The 16,191-nt window shown below is 43.0% G+C and overlaps 1 long non-coding RNA gene across 3 annotated transcripts in view; it reads right to left on the minus strand.

Moving 5' to 3' along the window:
* LOC116445723 overlaps positions 1–16,191 on the minus strand; it is a 35,069-nt gene that overhangs the window by 8,055 nt on the left and 10,823 nt on the right. The window contains exon 1 of one of the 3 annotated variants that reach the window (XR_004240866.1): positions 5,079–5,233. The exons of the other annotated variants lie outside the window; for them this stretch is intronic. This is a non-coding gene — a long non-coding RNA (uncharacterized LOC116445723). Of the gene's footprint in view, positions 1–5,078; positions 5,234–16,191 lie in introns of those variants that run through there. 3 annotated transcript variants of the gene reach the window in all.

Consider the following 16,191-nt stretch of genomic DNA (forward strand, 5'->3'; position numbering starts at 1 on the left):
TTTCTGAAACCTCTTAACTTTTTGCCTATGCACTTTTGTGATGGTCTTTACAATTCATGAGAAACAATGGAGCCATGCTGTTACATGTTCCTAAAAATTGTCTCCCTGTGACTGGGCTATCAAGAATGGGAGTGGAGAAAAAGAAGGAGAAGCAGCAGTTTCAGAATTAAGTTCAGCTCCCAACCACAGGTAGCTTAAGTCAGTAGCACTGCTTGAAGTTCAAGGATATAGGGGCTGGTTTTGACTCCTCTGGTTCAGCTTTGCTTAAGAAGGCTTTCTGTGATGTTGGAGATGTGTTGCCAGACTCTCTCTTTTATAAACTGCTTGTGTAATCCACATTCAGAGTTTGTGAGGCTTTCTTGGGTAAAGCAGGAGTTGCTTTAAATGGCACTTAAACCCATCTGTTTCACTAGAAAGGCCTTTCTTTTGTAGGGTACAAGATACATAAGTTTATCTGTTCCTATTACCTTCAGTTAACTTGTTGCCCTCCCTTCTCTAAGAAGCAGACAAGATATCCACTCTGCTGCCCTGCCTGCTCCCTGAATCCAGGTGCCAACATCCCTGCAGGATTTGGCTGATTGCATGTAGTTTGATATTTGGTGTGCTCTGGGTGTCCTTGTGAAGCCAGGCAGGCTATAAGTGGCAGAAGGGCTCTGCCCACATGTTCATCTTGAACACATGGTCACCTTAAGTTTGACCACACATAGGCAAGTGATTGGGCAAGCTGTGTGCCAACAGAGACCTTCCCACACTAGCCAGCACCGGAGAAGGAACTGCTGCAGACATGCAGTGCAACTGAGATATTTGGCTTCGTGATTTGTGGTGGGAGAAAGAGCCTCAGCACAGTCGCCTACTCTTTTGGAGGCTCTAAAAACTGCCAGTTCTTATGCCCAAAAAGCGTCTGCCCCCACACCCTCTGCTGCTGGTGTGACTCTATTTTCTGCTGGGGGGACAAACAGCCCACTTGGGGAGTCACATCTTGGGAAGTGAGGGGGGAGAAAGTCACCTTGGTGATTGTAAAATGCAACAGTAACAGTAAAAAGTAGGGACTGGGTGATAGTTCAATCCAGACCTTGGTCTGAGTTTTCAAGGATATGGGCACAACTCCTCTTCTAGATGCCAGCTTTCAGCTTGAACCCAAGCCTGGATGCAGCCCTGAGCTGTTAGTCAAGCCTGAATCAACCCTACTTCTCTAACACATCTAAACCAGGAGGGTCATTGCTATAATGTGTTATATAGACTCACCTCCAGGGGGTTTAGTCCGTCTTGGTTTGGGCCACCCCTGGAGTTGTCTTTCCCTCTTGACAAAAGGAGCTGGAGGCATTTAAATAAACTTAACCAAGATCTTAACATCCCTACAAAGAGGGCTGCTCCTCTCACTGCTATGGCAGCGTATCTATAGCCACCTACCTTGCGCCTCCAGGGAAACTCCTCTGGGATCAAAGTTAATAAATATAGAAGTGCTTTCTGGCTTATGGAAATGTAAAGCAAACAACTAGGAAATAGGAATGAGAAAAATAGATTAGCTTTTCTAAACATGGGAAAGGGAGTGCCCATTGGGTTTCCCAAACCTAAGGAAGGTGAGGAAAAGCATTCCAGTCCCAGCCTGAAGTCAGTGTTACAGGAGCCAAGAGGTGCTGCGGACCACAGGGCTCAGGGTTTGCTGCCATCCATGCGCTCCTACTCCTTGGGGTTTGTCTGACCACAGTCTTGTAAGATGCCCCTGGCTCCATCTGCTCTTTGTTGTGTGTATGCCCCAAACAGGATAGGAAAAAATACCTTTGTGTTTGTTTGGTTTTTTATTAAAGTACAATAATCTTGCCAGAAGTAAGCAACTCTTCTGCCTGCACTGAGGACTTTCCTTCCCTACCAGGCTTCTGCTTTGAAATCCTTCCTAGCAAAAAAACTCTCATACATCCCTGGGACACACCAGCTCCTCATTCCCAAGGGCAGGCTGTGCTGGCAGCTCTGTGGTGTTCAGTGGGCCAGGGCACCAGGCTCTGAAGGCACCAGGCCTATGCTGGAGCTATATGCTAGCTCTGCACCCCTTTCTTGGTGCTCAAAAAAGATGTGGAAAGTTTTTAGCTGTTTTCCACCCTTTGAAATCTGGAGACAATTGATTTTGCATGACTGCTCAAAGCTTCTCCTGAAGCCTGTTTCCCAAATCTCTGGAGAAAAATGCAGAGGTAAGAGGAATTAAAAAGGAGATATATTTCTTTGGATTTTCTTGACATCAATCATATTTTCTGAAAGAAAACTGCTGTATGGTGACACTTATGGCATTGGCATTATGTGTCTGACATCCTACAGGGTAGCAGTTCCCTTAGAAAAGGCCTGTGTGTCTGGAAAGTATTTCCTGTCCTTAAAGCCTTTAATAGGCAGCAATTGCTTGACACTTGGACGCACACATTGAATCCCTTACGTTGTCATTCACCAGGGAGCTCTCAGAGGCACCAAATAGCTTTAAGTGGTGCTTCCTAAGCTCCTGGCACGCCAGATCTTGTGTGCTTTTGCACTAAATGGGGAGATTAGCAAAGACCAAGCAGGGCTGTCTTTTTCCCCAAAAGAAGGGTGTTTTTTACTAGAGAAACCAAATCTTTCTGAATCCATGAATTTTGGAGTCTTAAAGAGGAAGTTGTGACTCCGAGCTGTCTTTCTTTCCAGCAGAAACTCCTCCTTGCACAGTACGCCTCCTTTCATTGCATAATGATGGTAGACTAGTCTAGATGTGACTCCTTTCTGGCAAGCTTTGTCTTCACTGCTGGTATATGGGGTGAAGGGAGATCTGGAGATTCAGCTCTAATTAGAAAAGCCCTAACTTCACTCCTAAATAGACTTCAGGAGGAATCTGGCAATTTCAGGTCAGGCAGAAAGAAATCTGAATTTCTAGAGGGTTGTCAAGCATAATTAGAACTTGGCATGTATTTTCAGGTGTCAAAGGGATGCGGTGATGATTTGTGAGCAGTGTCCTGAGCCTGACTACTGGGAGGGCCAGTGGTGGGAGGAGCAGAGCAGCAGGAAGCTGCTCAAAGGAGTAGGGGTTTGCCAGGTCTTTGAAGTCCTGTTTGAGTTTAAATGTGATATACAAACAGTGAAAATGTTAATGGTAGAAGTTTCTTCATGAAAATAGCCAGTCTAGAAAAAATCCAAATACCTGATAAATTCATAGGAATTTGCTGCCTGGGTCAGTTTATGGGGTAGCAAACTACAGAAAGAGAAAAAGCTCTAAATGTTTCATTCTGACAAATCAAATAAACGTGTCAGGTTTATTTCAAAATAATTGTATCATTATTCTTGAATACTTTTTTTATTACAGTCACATCTTAGCCAGCTGGAGTTTTTATTGAGTAGAAATATGTACTATAGGTCCATTTGAAACTGTAGGGCTAACCTGATCTGCAACCCATATTTTGGGCTACTCCTTGATAAAAAAAAACAACCATTTGTCTTGTGCACCACTTCAATTGGTTGTGTATTTCTATTGGTTTCTTATAAGCAAATGTGTGAAATTCGAAACGGGAGTGTTGACAGCTATTGTACCAATCGAGGAATAGTGAAATACACAGGCTCTGAAAATAACAATATAACATCTTTCTGCACTTGTTTATGTGGAGGCTGCCAATGGACAGCCTGTGGCCCAGATGCAGCCTGAACACTTTTCTGCTGTTATATTGCTGTGTAAGATTATTTTTGTCCGTTAAAATAGTGGGACATCCTGGCTTGCTTGGTTAGAAGTAAATCCAAACTACTGTACACTGTTTGGTATGTGAAGTGGCTTCTGTAAGTATTCTGAAAGTCAACACCTTCTGGCAAATGATGTATTCAAATGGAAGCTATTTTTGCAGTTGTGATAAAAAAAACCCCTCTTAATGCAGATGAAAAATATAAAACAATAAAATATTACTACTTTTTTTAAAAAGAATAAAACCCAAGAAAGCTGGGAAAAAACAGAATGGATTTAAAGGAGAATTAAGAGGTCCACAACACTTTTGGTGGTGAGACCTTGTTTCAGCTCGGTCACCTGTATCTCCAGGTGCAGGGGGTCCCGGTCATGGGCAGTCTGCTTCTTTGTGCCCATAAACATGGCATCAGTCGGTTTCATGCTACTGCCCACCTGCTAGCACTTCAGATCCTTTCTTTACTCTTTTTAAGAAAGATACAAAAGGTCTAAGGGGCCAAAATGTAAAATCTGCCACTGTGTCGCCACGTCTCCTGTATTTCTCCCTGGCATTGCCCTGACATTGCTGTGGGGCAGGAAGAGTGCTAGTGGCTGACTTTTTGTTGGCTGATGTCTTTCCTGGATAGCTCCCAGATATTCCAGAACAGATATTGCCCAGTGTTTTGCAAAGGGTAAAGGACCAAAAAGGCCTTTACTGTATTTACTGGCAGGTTATGTATATACTGACAGGATATACCTGATATGAGATATTTGGAGCAGTAAAGTGATTTCTTGAACCTGGCCACTCCAAATGCTGTTTTGGAAAAGATCCTTAAATTTTAGAGGTGCCCCAACCTAAGTGCTCTGCTGGTTGGCTCCCTAGCCCTTTGTGGATGGCTGTACACATCACAGAGCATGCTGCTAACCACAGGCACACCAGTAAATGTCAATAAGCCAAATAAATCCATACTGGGATGAGTTTGCAGTGCCACAGGTCTCAGGACACATCCTGGACTGTTGGGATCTGGATCCTGAGCAGGCTGTGACAGGACCCCAAATCATGTTCATAGTACCCGTTCCCTGCAAGGCAAAGAGGGTGGCATGGCCAGGCAGGCAGCATCTTCTCTCCTTGGAGTGGTGTGACCTGCTTCCTGGGCTAGGAACACCTCTCCTGATGTTCCCAATAAGCCTGGGAAGAAATGCTGGCCCACTGTACTGGGGTGAGGAGGGCTGGCCCAGAGAGAGGAGTAAAAACATGAATACAGGGCTTTCTAACTTTCACTCTGCCTTAAGTAAAGGAAAGATGATCAAACAAGGATGTAATTTTTTTTCCCCTAGTTTAAAATATCTCAATGTCTAGAATATCGTGCCCATTTATTTTCTGGTATGCTGCTTCCCTTCCCTGCCAACCAGCTCCTACCTTTGCCCTTGCCTGTGTCCCAGCTGTGGTGGGTGCCCATGTGCAGGGTACCCCGGCTCAGCCCCTGCTGTGCCACTCTTCTGTCCTGCTCCAGGAGGTCATGGCTTCAAGATCCCACTGTAGCCCAGAGTGGGGAACTTCTGGGAAATCTGGTTTCACTGAATTAAAACAATGCATAAGCATTAACAAGGAGGACACTCTGAAAATCCCAGATTTCCTGAGAAATAAAAGTTCTTTTAAGGTGTTTTGTGCATTAAAACTTGTATGGAACTTGAAGGAATTAAGTATATCAGCTTCTTGGCTGAAACTGAACTGACAAAGCTGAAGATAAACTAATTTCCTCCAGCTGAAGGGCTGGGAAATTCTGTACAGAAGCATAGTCGCCTTACCAAAGCCCTCTGCCCAAAGGCAGCCCCCTCCAGCAGGGGTGGGAAGAGAACCCAGCCAGAGAAGCAAGCAGCTCTTCCCTCCCAAAAGGCTTCCTCGTACCCTTAATTACAAGCAATTGGATGTCATACTACCAAGTTGTTAGAAGCAAACTTTGTAAATGTGCATTGTCATGGAGACAGTATGATCAGCTGAAGGACCATATGGTTCTTTACTCCTTCGAGCTATCACTGGAAGGAGTAGACTGAGGAATATATTTAGTGTTTTCTTTTCAACAGACGACTAAAGATAAGGAAATAAAATTAGTTGGAGAAAACCCTCCTCCTTTCCTATGGGAAGTTGGCTGCTCTTTACTCTGCATTAGAAAAAATATTATAGAGATCTCTTGTTTTACAGCTGATCATTGACAGGTGTTTTGGAAAGGTCATATCTGAGAGCCTCTCCTGACAAGTATACAAGAACCACATGATTACCTTTCTTTCTTTAAAACTGTATGAACTTGGTCCTTTTAAAAGCAGAGTCTGTGTGTGATTTTTCACAGAGAGATAATTCTTCCTTAGAAGAAGACTCCTTTGATCATAACTATATGCTCACATCCACTTCAAGACCACTTCACCATCTCAGGGTGAGTGACAGCCTCACTCCAAAGTCCTTCAGCAACCACAAATGATCTAACACTGGCATTGGTGGAATGAGTAGTTCCCTGCAGCCCTGTTAGATGTGCCTCTCCCCTGGCCTGAAAGAGCCCTTGGCTGCCCTTCCGCTCTTCTATCAAGAATGCCAATTGCTTTAATAGTTGGATTTAATAGAGCTGTGGTGGAAATAAGGAGGCCCTTTGTCCCACAGGGTTGGAGAGAGGTGCACTGGGCTAAAAAAAGACAGTGAAATTGTTGATGATATCACCATTTTGCAAGAAAAATTTTGTTTTAGGAGGCAAAAAAATACACTTTTGTCCAAGAAGGAAACAAAAGTATTATGCAAAAATATTTGACCAGTTTTATGAACCCTATTCACTAGCAAGTGGACCACTGTAACTCATTTGAGCTGAGCAACAGATGTTACACTTCAACAGCCAATCTTTAGCATAGAAGAGCATTAGTATAATTCACTTGCCAATTAACAGTTTAAGCAAGCAGTAGATTGTTCTATGCCTTTATGATACGTGTGCTCAGAAAGGGCAGCCTGACTGCAGTGTCTGAGCTGGAATTACTTCAGGGAAAATGTTCCCCTTGCCAGACTGAGCTTCATGTCTCCTCCTGGAGTGCAGGTGGAAGCAGAAGATTCTTTCCATCTGGTTGTGGTCTGCTTGGGAATAGTTATAATAATCCCCATAATGTAATGGTTAGCATGGTATCTTAGGAATTTCAGGGTTGATGCTATGGGGTCTCTCTGAAAGCAAGAGCACAGGCAAATAAGAAGGGAACATCAGCTGGATGAGCAGCCTGATGGAAACACAGAAGGGATCGTGTTGTTCTGGTCCCTTGATCCCCTGCTGCTAAGGATGGGCTGGCTAAAAAGGATCTGATGCTTGGTTCTGGGGTGACAGCTTTGCCTTTTAACTTTTTTTCCATATTTTTTACATTCATCAAGACAGCAAGTTGTCTCCTATAGGGAGCAGCCTCAGCCAAGTGAGGGTAGGAGATTGCGTGAATATTTGAGAATAATTGGCAGCTGTGCCAGGCAGCATAAACAGAAAGGTGTGTGAATAGGAAGGGGGTTTGGTTGCAGCTTTTCAGATATTGAGAGGCTTTGTTTCCTGATGTTTCTGCTGTTTCACTGGCAGGTACACAACTAGGGGTCCAGGGGAAAGGGACCAGAGCAAAGCTGCCCAGACCTCCTTTCTTTTTCCCTCCTCTAGGATCCATGGTCCTGAGTGAGCTCCTTCTCTGGGCAAGATCCTGATTCCCTGACAGCAGGTAGGTCTGTCAGACTGGAGGAAGGAGAAAAGAAGACATGATAATTTGGTCCTGATTAAACAAATACAAATTTGACTTTACTGGTAACAAAAGAATTGTGACATTCTTCTACCTTCTGCTTCAAATCCTTACCCACTTTGCACTTAGAAGGTTTGTTTTTTTTTTTTAACACTATACTATCTATTTTGGTTTAAATTGTGCCATGCAGTGCTAAACCAGAACACTAAATAGGACATCCATAAGCCTGCCAAGCTGAACCGAAAGAGAGGCGATTCTTGAATTAACACAGCCAAAGAGTTGAAGTTTAGCAAAATTTCCAGCTCCTAAAACTCACTGTTTTTAATGAGACATCGAAGTGCTTTATAACAGGGTGATGCTGTACTCACAAAAAAAAAAAAAAATGCACATCTTATGTGACATATAACACAACTTGACAGTTTTAACCATGTGTATAATTAGTGATATTGTCTCAGTAACAGTGAGAATGACTTTTTGTTGGCACTTCATCCCATTAAATTGAATCTTTCCCAAGGAGGAAAATCTAGGAGGCACTAGTCAGTCACTGACTCACTATCAGCTGCCTCCTTGCTAAAGCCTGAATGCATTCCATAGTAAGTTATTTGTCACAGTGACTCAGCATTGTAGGCTCCTTTTTAATTTCTCTCTCACCACAGAGCCAAGAAAATCTCCCACCTCCCCATGCCGTATGCTACTGAGATAGCAGTTTGTATCATCGGCCAAAGGATAACATATTTAAATGTATGCAAGGAGCCTTATAAGGGCATTAACACTTGCCTCCAGGTTGGACGTCATGATGGCGAGCCAAGGAAGAGGCACCAATAATAGATTCCTTGTGTTTGTACATGCCGCGGTGACTATTTGTGCCATTCGTGGGAAACTGAGTGATATGCCAGACGGCAAAGTGTTTCATTTATCCAGAGTCACGGGGGTTGATCTGAGTGAGTCTTCACTCAGACATGCAGCTCATTCCTGGAAAGGTCAGCGAGCGGATCCTGCCAGCCTGGGGGCTGGCTGTGGGAGGGGGACTGGTAACCAACCCCAGTCCTCTCCCTTCATCAGGTGGCTCCCCTTCCACACAGAAAAGTCAATATTAAATGATAGGGACTCTGAGCTGAGGCACTGTATCTGCCTCATTTTGAACATCTCTACCTTGGTTACTCCTGTGTAAAATGAGGATGATGAGATGTACCATCCTCTGTCAACTGCCCTGTGTTCTCTGTATTGAAATGCTCGTCCTATTAATCACAGGTGTTCTCCAGCTGGTGCCTCAAACTAATGAGAGAAAAAGCTTTCGAGATCAGATTCCTGCTTGGATTATAACACTCCTGAAACCACAACTTCAGTCATAGGGGATGAGGGAAGACAGCTGTGTGATATGAAAAATGGCCAGTGGTGCCCAGTTTGATGAAGAAGTGCAGAGCAGCAGACTAATGCTGTTGTTTCTCTCTGCCACCTGGAGAGCCAAATACTTCTTCATGGCATCATCTCATGTTTGCCCAAGTAATGATCAGCTTTCATATTGCTTTATCCCTCAGGCCATATTGGCCACAGGTGTAACCTGTGGAGAATTTAGAATTCAGGCAAGGAAGTTACATGCTTTTGTACCGACTGAGAAATGCTATTTATTCTGATAGAAATTAGTCTGCATTAAGCCAGAATGAGCAGTATGGGAACCAGACCAAGTAACCAAGAGCTGCAGGGGGAAAAGCTGGGAAAATCTGCAAAACCCCCCAAGCATTCTGAAGAGGGAGTGCATTGCATAGACCCCTTTTTTTTACTTCAGTCTAAACTAATATAAGGTACTCAAAGCTCAGTCAAAGGACTGAAGTTCAAATCCATTTCATCTGGTTTTTTTGGTGTAGGAGCATGGCTTTCAATTAAAAATTAACAACCACTCTGCACACTATGTGACGGCTGACAATCAAAAGGGAAAAAAGATTAATTGGGTTACAATAGTATTTTTATGCCTACAAATGGAAACTTGAACAACAGTGATCTCATTTCCAAGATGTTTTATGAAATCAATCATTCTCACATGTAAGAATGTACTGTATTCCCATGACTGAGTGATCCCACCACAAGCAGCAGAATCTTCCCTCTGACCAGTATGCTGCCAGGTGGGAGAAGTACTGGACACAGGGTGTTTCGGAGCCCCTGTGTACAGATGTACTTGTCAGTACAAATAGGAGTGTGCACACAGTAACCCAGGCATTGGTTGTGAATTCATGGGCAGGGAGTTTTGCACAAACAAAATGACTGTGACTTACGCTTGCCATTTAAGCTCCTGTGCTGGCCAAGGGGGAGGGTGGATGTCTGTGTTCTCTCCTGATGGATTGCGGGGCTATAGCTGCTGGAATTTTAAGGATCTCCTTCTGTGCTGACAGCTACAGACAGAGCTCTTGTGAATGACATGCCATCCATCACAAAACCTCCCCAATCACCTTTGTGTAAGGATGTAGTGACCAAACATCTCAATTGAGTTTTGCATATGCTGTTTTTCTCCTGAATCCTTCCTCATTTGCTCCTCCCTTGTCATTCAAGCATTTATTTAGGAAGGTATTTGCAGTGGTTACAAAGTTCAATTCTCTAGGGGTTAAAACCCAATGTTTACTTAATATCACCTGGGATGGGAGGTGAGCTGGGGGCCTCTTGGAAGAAACTCATGGAAGGTCTATTCTCCAGACCCAGGCTTGGTAGAAAGGAGCAGGTCATGAGTTCTGGGAAAAAACTTTCCACAGTTGAGAGGAGAGTAAATAACATGTCAGCCTGGATAATTCAGGATGCCTGAGCTCCCCTGAATGGTAACAAGTGTGTGTATATAGCTATAGATGTGTATGTGTCTCTGCTGCATTTTTTCCATTGTATATGCAGCACTCTTCATGCCTGTCTGTGACAATATGTGTTGCAAGTATCTGGCTATGCTGTACCATGTTGGAGCTTAAGGAGTGAAGCAAAACAGATGAGGCATGTTACTGAAATACTAACCAACCACTCCCGCCAAAAAAAAGAAGGACAAAAAAAAATTGCTGCCTCCCGGGTCTTCAAAACATTAGAAATACTCTAATGGCAGATCTTGGAATCTGTTGTTTTCCAAGCTTGCTTATTCATCCCCTTTTGGAGAGCAGGAAAACAGTCATAATTCAAATTTTCTCCAGACCAGAAGTGCTAAGCAGATAGATGGTTTGGAGCATCACAGCTCACAACAATATCAGCTTTGTTGTATCTTTGCAAAACTCTCCTCAAGTCAACAGGAATACCTTGACAATATCACCTTTTCCTCTCTTTCAAGCACTCCATCATCTTATCCTATGAACCATTGTTGTTACTAAGAACCTCCTGTGATCAAAAATCCCACCTGAGGTGCGTTCTCAAACTTGTCCATTTTTTTCTGATCTTTTAGCTGGAAACATAGCGTTTAGGAACTAGTCATGTAAACAGTTGCCTTGCACATACAGAGGCAACATCACAGAAAATCCTTTTCCAAAGAAATGGTAGAATAGTATTTCACATTATTGTAGGAATTTCAAATGTGCTGCTGACTTGTTATTTTTACTTTCTCTTCATTTCAAATAAGTTGTTTGATACTGTTCTATTCTATATGTGTCAGAATATTTTTAATTTTTTTCCTTGATAACTGAGTATAGACACAGTAATGACTTGGAATATAGTTCTCATCTCTCCCATCAATGATGGAAAAAATCACATCCTCAGAAATAACACTTGATCTTGCATGTGTGGTGCATAGAGTGACCTATTGTAGAAGAGAAAGTAGAAGTAGGAAAATGTTATGCCAACATTTTGGTATAACATTTTGAAAGTTTCAGGTGAGGAGACTTCCATACAGAAACATGAGTAGTGATTCTGTGATACTGATGTTACCTCTCTAATGGATCAGAGTTCAAGAAAAAAATAGCAGTATTTCCTAATAAAATGGTAAACATATACCATGAGGATGATATACAAACAAAATCTCAAGTGCTTAATGAATTTCTCAAAAGTCTCTCTTCTCCCAGTGCTACATTTATCACTCTTGAAAGCAAATGGAGTCTAGTAGGAGAGTGTTATTACAAACAGCCCTAAGGCTTTGAGTAGGTTGTCTTTCTCAGAAGGAGGTGAGTGTGTTGTTTGGTCTCCCACCAGGTAATGATAGCTATTGCAGAGTGAGAAGTGACAGCCTCCAGAAGTTCTGGGAGTGGTGACCCTCCTCTTTCTAAGCATTCTTCAGAGATGGCTAGGCAGACACCACAGTGTCATAATGGGCTTCACGTAAGATTTCATGTTCTCTCTGAAGAAAAGCATTGCCTTTGCAGTACTAGGTGACCATTATCCTGTTATCAGCTCTCAGCTCCACAGATTCATGATGGCAAAATGGTTATTGGCTTGTGAACACAATTGCTCTTGACTTTGCTTTCTACAAATAACTCTGCAGGAAAACAAGTACAGTTGGAAAGCAAGTATTTTAGGTCTTTTCTCTGCCCCCTCCCCCCCCCCTTTTGATTGTTTGTGCTGTTTTTCACAGCTACTGAAAACTGAAATCAAACAGACAGATCAACCAGCCCTAAACTACCCTGATGGAGCTCTGATGGCCACCTCAGCAACTGCGTGGCTCAGTCCTCACAGCAGGTATGGGCTTGATCTTTAAGTGTTTGCAAGCAGGAAAGTCTCCCAGTTTTAAGTGATTAAAATAGGACTGGAAAGGGGACATGATTCCTGTGGAAATTTCTTTGAGGCTAGAAATCAGGTATCACCTTTACTGGAGTGGGTCAGTCCAGGAGAAGGCTCTGCATAAGGTTCCCCTGTACCTCCCTGCTCTATCCAGGGCAGGTCCCTCTGCTAAAATAAAATGCATTTCTTGGTTTAGGTAGAAGGCTGTGCAGTAGGAGGCATATGAAGGAATTTGCTATGTACGTCCTTTAGTTCATTCTCTTTATTTCTGGGTGTAATCAGGCTATGACTGCTACCCATACTTGTACTTTTATGTCTCCTGCTGACTGAAAGACTCAAATCCATTTTTGGGAAAAATCCCTCCAGAAAGGCAGGTTTTCCATTTCAGAGATGGAGAAACCAAGTCACATAGATAACAAAATTATTCACCTGCACATGTGAGTGTTGTAAGGGATGATAGAGCCCAGCTCTCCTAATTTCTAGCTATACAATCCAGCCACAAGTTTTAAGGGGAGCTTTCATTTTTCCATGACCTGTAGCGATTGCTGCTTGCAGACAGGACATATCTCGTTGTGGTAGAGAAGTGCAGCTGTGAAGGGAGCATCAGTCTTACGTAAAACATGATATAGACATCATCTAAAACAGCAGAGTGGGATAAAAAGGTCTCTGTGAAAGTGGAGCAGTTAAGTGCAGTGGCCATGGAGGGATGCTGGCAGGGCTGAGCGATGCTCCATGGTTAACTGCTGCTTACAAGGTCCTAGCACTAAACTTTATGCTTCTTTGTGTCTCTAACAAAACAGGCAGACCAACAGTAAGAAAGGCAAGACTACCTTAGCTAGAGAGAATACTACAGGTGGATCCTTCAGCCATTGAAAAGCTTTCATTTCAGATTGATTTTTTCCATGGGTCAAACGGTGTTGCTCTTTCACATGGAAGTTTTGTCCTGGAGAATGTTTGGCTGCTGCTCAATCCTTCAGCATTAATGCCATCACTTTCTAATAAACGCATTGATTTGTAGTTTTGGGTTGAAATGCCTAGGACAGCTGTCATTCTGCCCCAAAGTCATAAATCCTCATGGTTTACCTCATCTGGTAGCCCTCTGTGATTAAAGCAAGAGCTCCTTGGAGCGATGAATCACCAAGGCTCATAGGTATTCACTCATCATCTTACTGCTTCAGCCCACTCTGTGTTGTCCAGTCTCTGTTTGCCTGACATAAACAACAGATAAGATGTCAAACATGTAGAATTGCTCTGAAAGGAAACAGCAATGATTTCTAGAGCTCCAGATTTCTAATTTCCTTTTAAGATTGAAAATTAAATATGGGGGTTCTCTGCAACTAACAGAAACACTGGAGTGGATGGCAGTTTCCTTTATTTGTGCACATAAAGCATGTTTCGGTGCAGCAGGGAGAGAGATGCCATTGATACCTAATAACAAGCACACAAATTACTAGTGTCTTCTGTGTAAGTAATTTAGATACTCTTGGGGTTTTTTCCACAGCATTCTCTTCCCTATATGCAGTTTGCCTGCATCTTCATTCATCATTCATTTACAAAGCTGTTCCAAGCATCAGAAACCAATTTACTCCCTGACCCCAGTCCTGTAACAAAACAAGACTACCCTGCATGCAAGGAATGTTATGAAGATGTGGGGTGTTTTGAACAGAGGAGTGTGTAACAGGAGGTGGATTAAGATTAAAAGCCAAACTGTGTTTCATGAACTAAGTCTCATCTTCAGCTCAGCATCCCTCAACAACATAAAAATAGATGCTTTCCACTTTGTTCTCATGCACAGGTCTGTAAACTGCCATAAAACTACACATCAAGTTAATGGATACTGAATTTTTACTTGCATTTTTGTTCTCTTCTCACTCTTGAGTCTTTGATTCCTTTCTCCAATCAGCTTAATTTGCCCAAGCCCACCCAACAAGTACCTGTCTAGCAACTACTCATCCCACATGTGCTGCTCTGCCTCTGAATCACTCCCTTGACTGAGCTCCAAGGGCTCCACTTTACTCTCCCTCTGGGTGTACATGTATGAGCGTGCAAACATACTGCAGGCAACATGTCTCAGCCCTATCTGCAGATAGAAAATGTAAATCACCTGGGCTGTTACACAACCAGCACCTTACATCTGTACAAATTTGTTGCTCCGTTCACTGGTGTGTCTGACCAGTGAATCTCCATGGTGGCAGGACCTGTGTGCCCTGCTGACAGAAGATTACATCCTCCCAATATCTCCAGGAGGTAAGGAGCTCACATGGCTCTCGGTGCCTTCTCAGAGGAGGGATCAGGTTGCTTGTCCAGGAGGGTATGAGGAACTGTGAAGTAGGTTGGGGTTAGAGTTTTCCTGGGGTATCCAGCCTCACATGGCATGCTCCTGCCAGTCTCACCAATACCTGTATCCTCTATAGACCATGGATGTCTAGGAGGGGAAGGTAATGGAGTCTGAGATTGCATAGCTACAACGGTTTTTACACCCTGAACTGCTCTAAATTTATTTGGAGAAGTACTGGCACTTCTTAGCAGTTGGCCCTTGAACTATGCATTATATGGGAGAGTGGATAAGTAAGAATGTTTTTACCAATCTAGCCATAATTTATGTGTAGGAAATAATGATAATGGATTAAAATTATTTTTCCAACTTTGGTTTTTGAAGTTGCTTTGCTTTTGATAATACTGAGGAAAAATACTGAGCATTTCAGATCTTGCTCTCATAATCTCACTTATGCCTGTAAACCAAGAGCTTTGCATGTGAAAAGGTCACATCTGTAGGAGAGAATGGCTGAGACATGGAGTCCTCCTGACTGTTTTTCACCCTATCTCATACAAATAACATGGTTTCACTGCAGCACCCATGCTGGCAGTGGTCCTTTAGTGTACCTCCAGGGAAAAGTCTTCAGATAGCTCTTTTCAACCTACAGGGCATCAGGAGCTGAGGAGGACCATTTCTTGTGCCATTGCTGTCAGTCATTCTCCAAAGTCTAATTTTTATTCTCTAACTTGCCATATTTCTATTCTGGTTTCTAGTCAGTCTTGGTCTGCATGTAAAAAACATAGAAGTGCATGTAAATTTTACATTACTCATCTATGCATATGCGTACAAAAAAGATTGGGAAGCAGTATGGTCGATATGATGCCCAACCTTTCACTCTGGGATATGACACTCCTTTACACAGCCACAGTCCTCAGCCTTTTCATTTGTCAGAGCCCTTCTGCCACTTCTGCAGATGTTAGCCCATCCACTCCTCTGCCTGGCATCCTGGGCACTGATAGGCATGTGCAGTGGTGAAGGGGGATCATGCCCTGCCTGCTGACCCCCAACAAACACACGTCCTTGCCTATCTGCATTTCCTGCCTTCCAGACACAAACTTGCAGGGAGGGTGTCACCTGTACCTAATCCCTTCTGGCTCCACGTGCTCCAATCCTACCCTATTTCCTCCAGAGAATCTGCTAGAGAGAGCCTGCAGTCTGTCAACAGTATCTCTGGCTGGTCCAGGAAGAGCCAATTTCCTACCACCCTCCATAAAACACAGGACAACCTCCCAGGGCTTAGTGTGTGCTCTGACATCAGGAACAGTTATTTCAGGTGGTGCCAATGTAGCTGCAATGGAAAGAATAACTAAAGACATCAAATTTATAAGATGGCACCTGTAAGAATGGGCAATGTTGACAGCAGAGCACACTGTACTTATTTACTTCACACAACTGTGAACACTGGCCTCACCATACTGATGAATTTCAGAGCCTGTGAGTTATTTATCAGCACTTTTTGCCTATTTATATTAGTAAATATAAATGACAGAGAATAAGCTCTACTAATCAGTTTTCAAAATAAAAAGTCTTTATCATAATAAAGAATTAGGTGGGAAAGTTTTTAATTAGCTTCATTTAGTAACCAATATAGTCAAACCATCATTGGAGTGATTTGAACAGTTTTTGTTTGGTTTTCTTCTTGACTTGTTTCTTTAAGAGGCCCAAGGTACATCAGACAGATCCAAGGTTGCAAGATGCTTTGTGCAAGGTGGATGAGCTCCGCAAAGCCATGGTGCTATTTCAATTTAAGCAACTAAGAATCTGGGCTGCGCTTTTCAAATTACATTCAAAGCTTTTTATGTTGTTA

This window comes from Corvus moneduloides, chromosome 6, assembly GCF_009650955.1.
Source record: "Corvus moneduloides isolate bCorMon1 chromosome 6, bCorMon1.pri, whole genome shotgun sequence".
Lineage (NCBI taxonomy): Eukaryota > Metazoa > Chordata > Aves > Passeriformes > Corvidae > Corvus > Corvus moneduloides.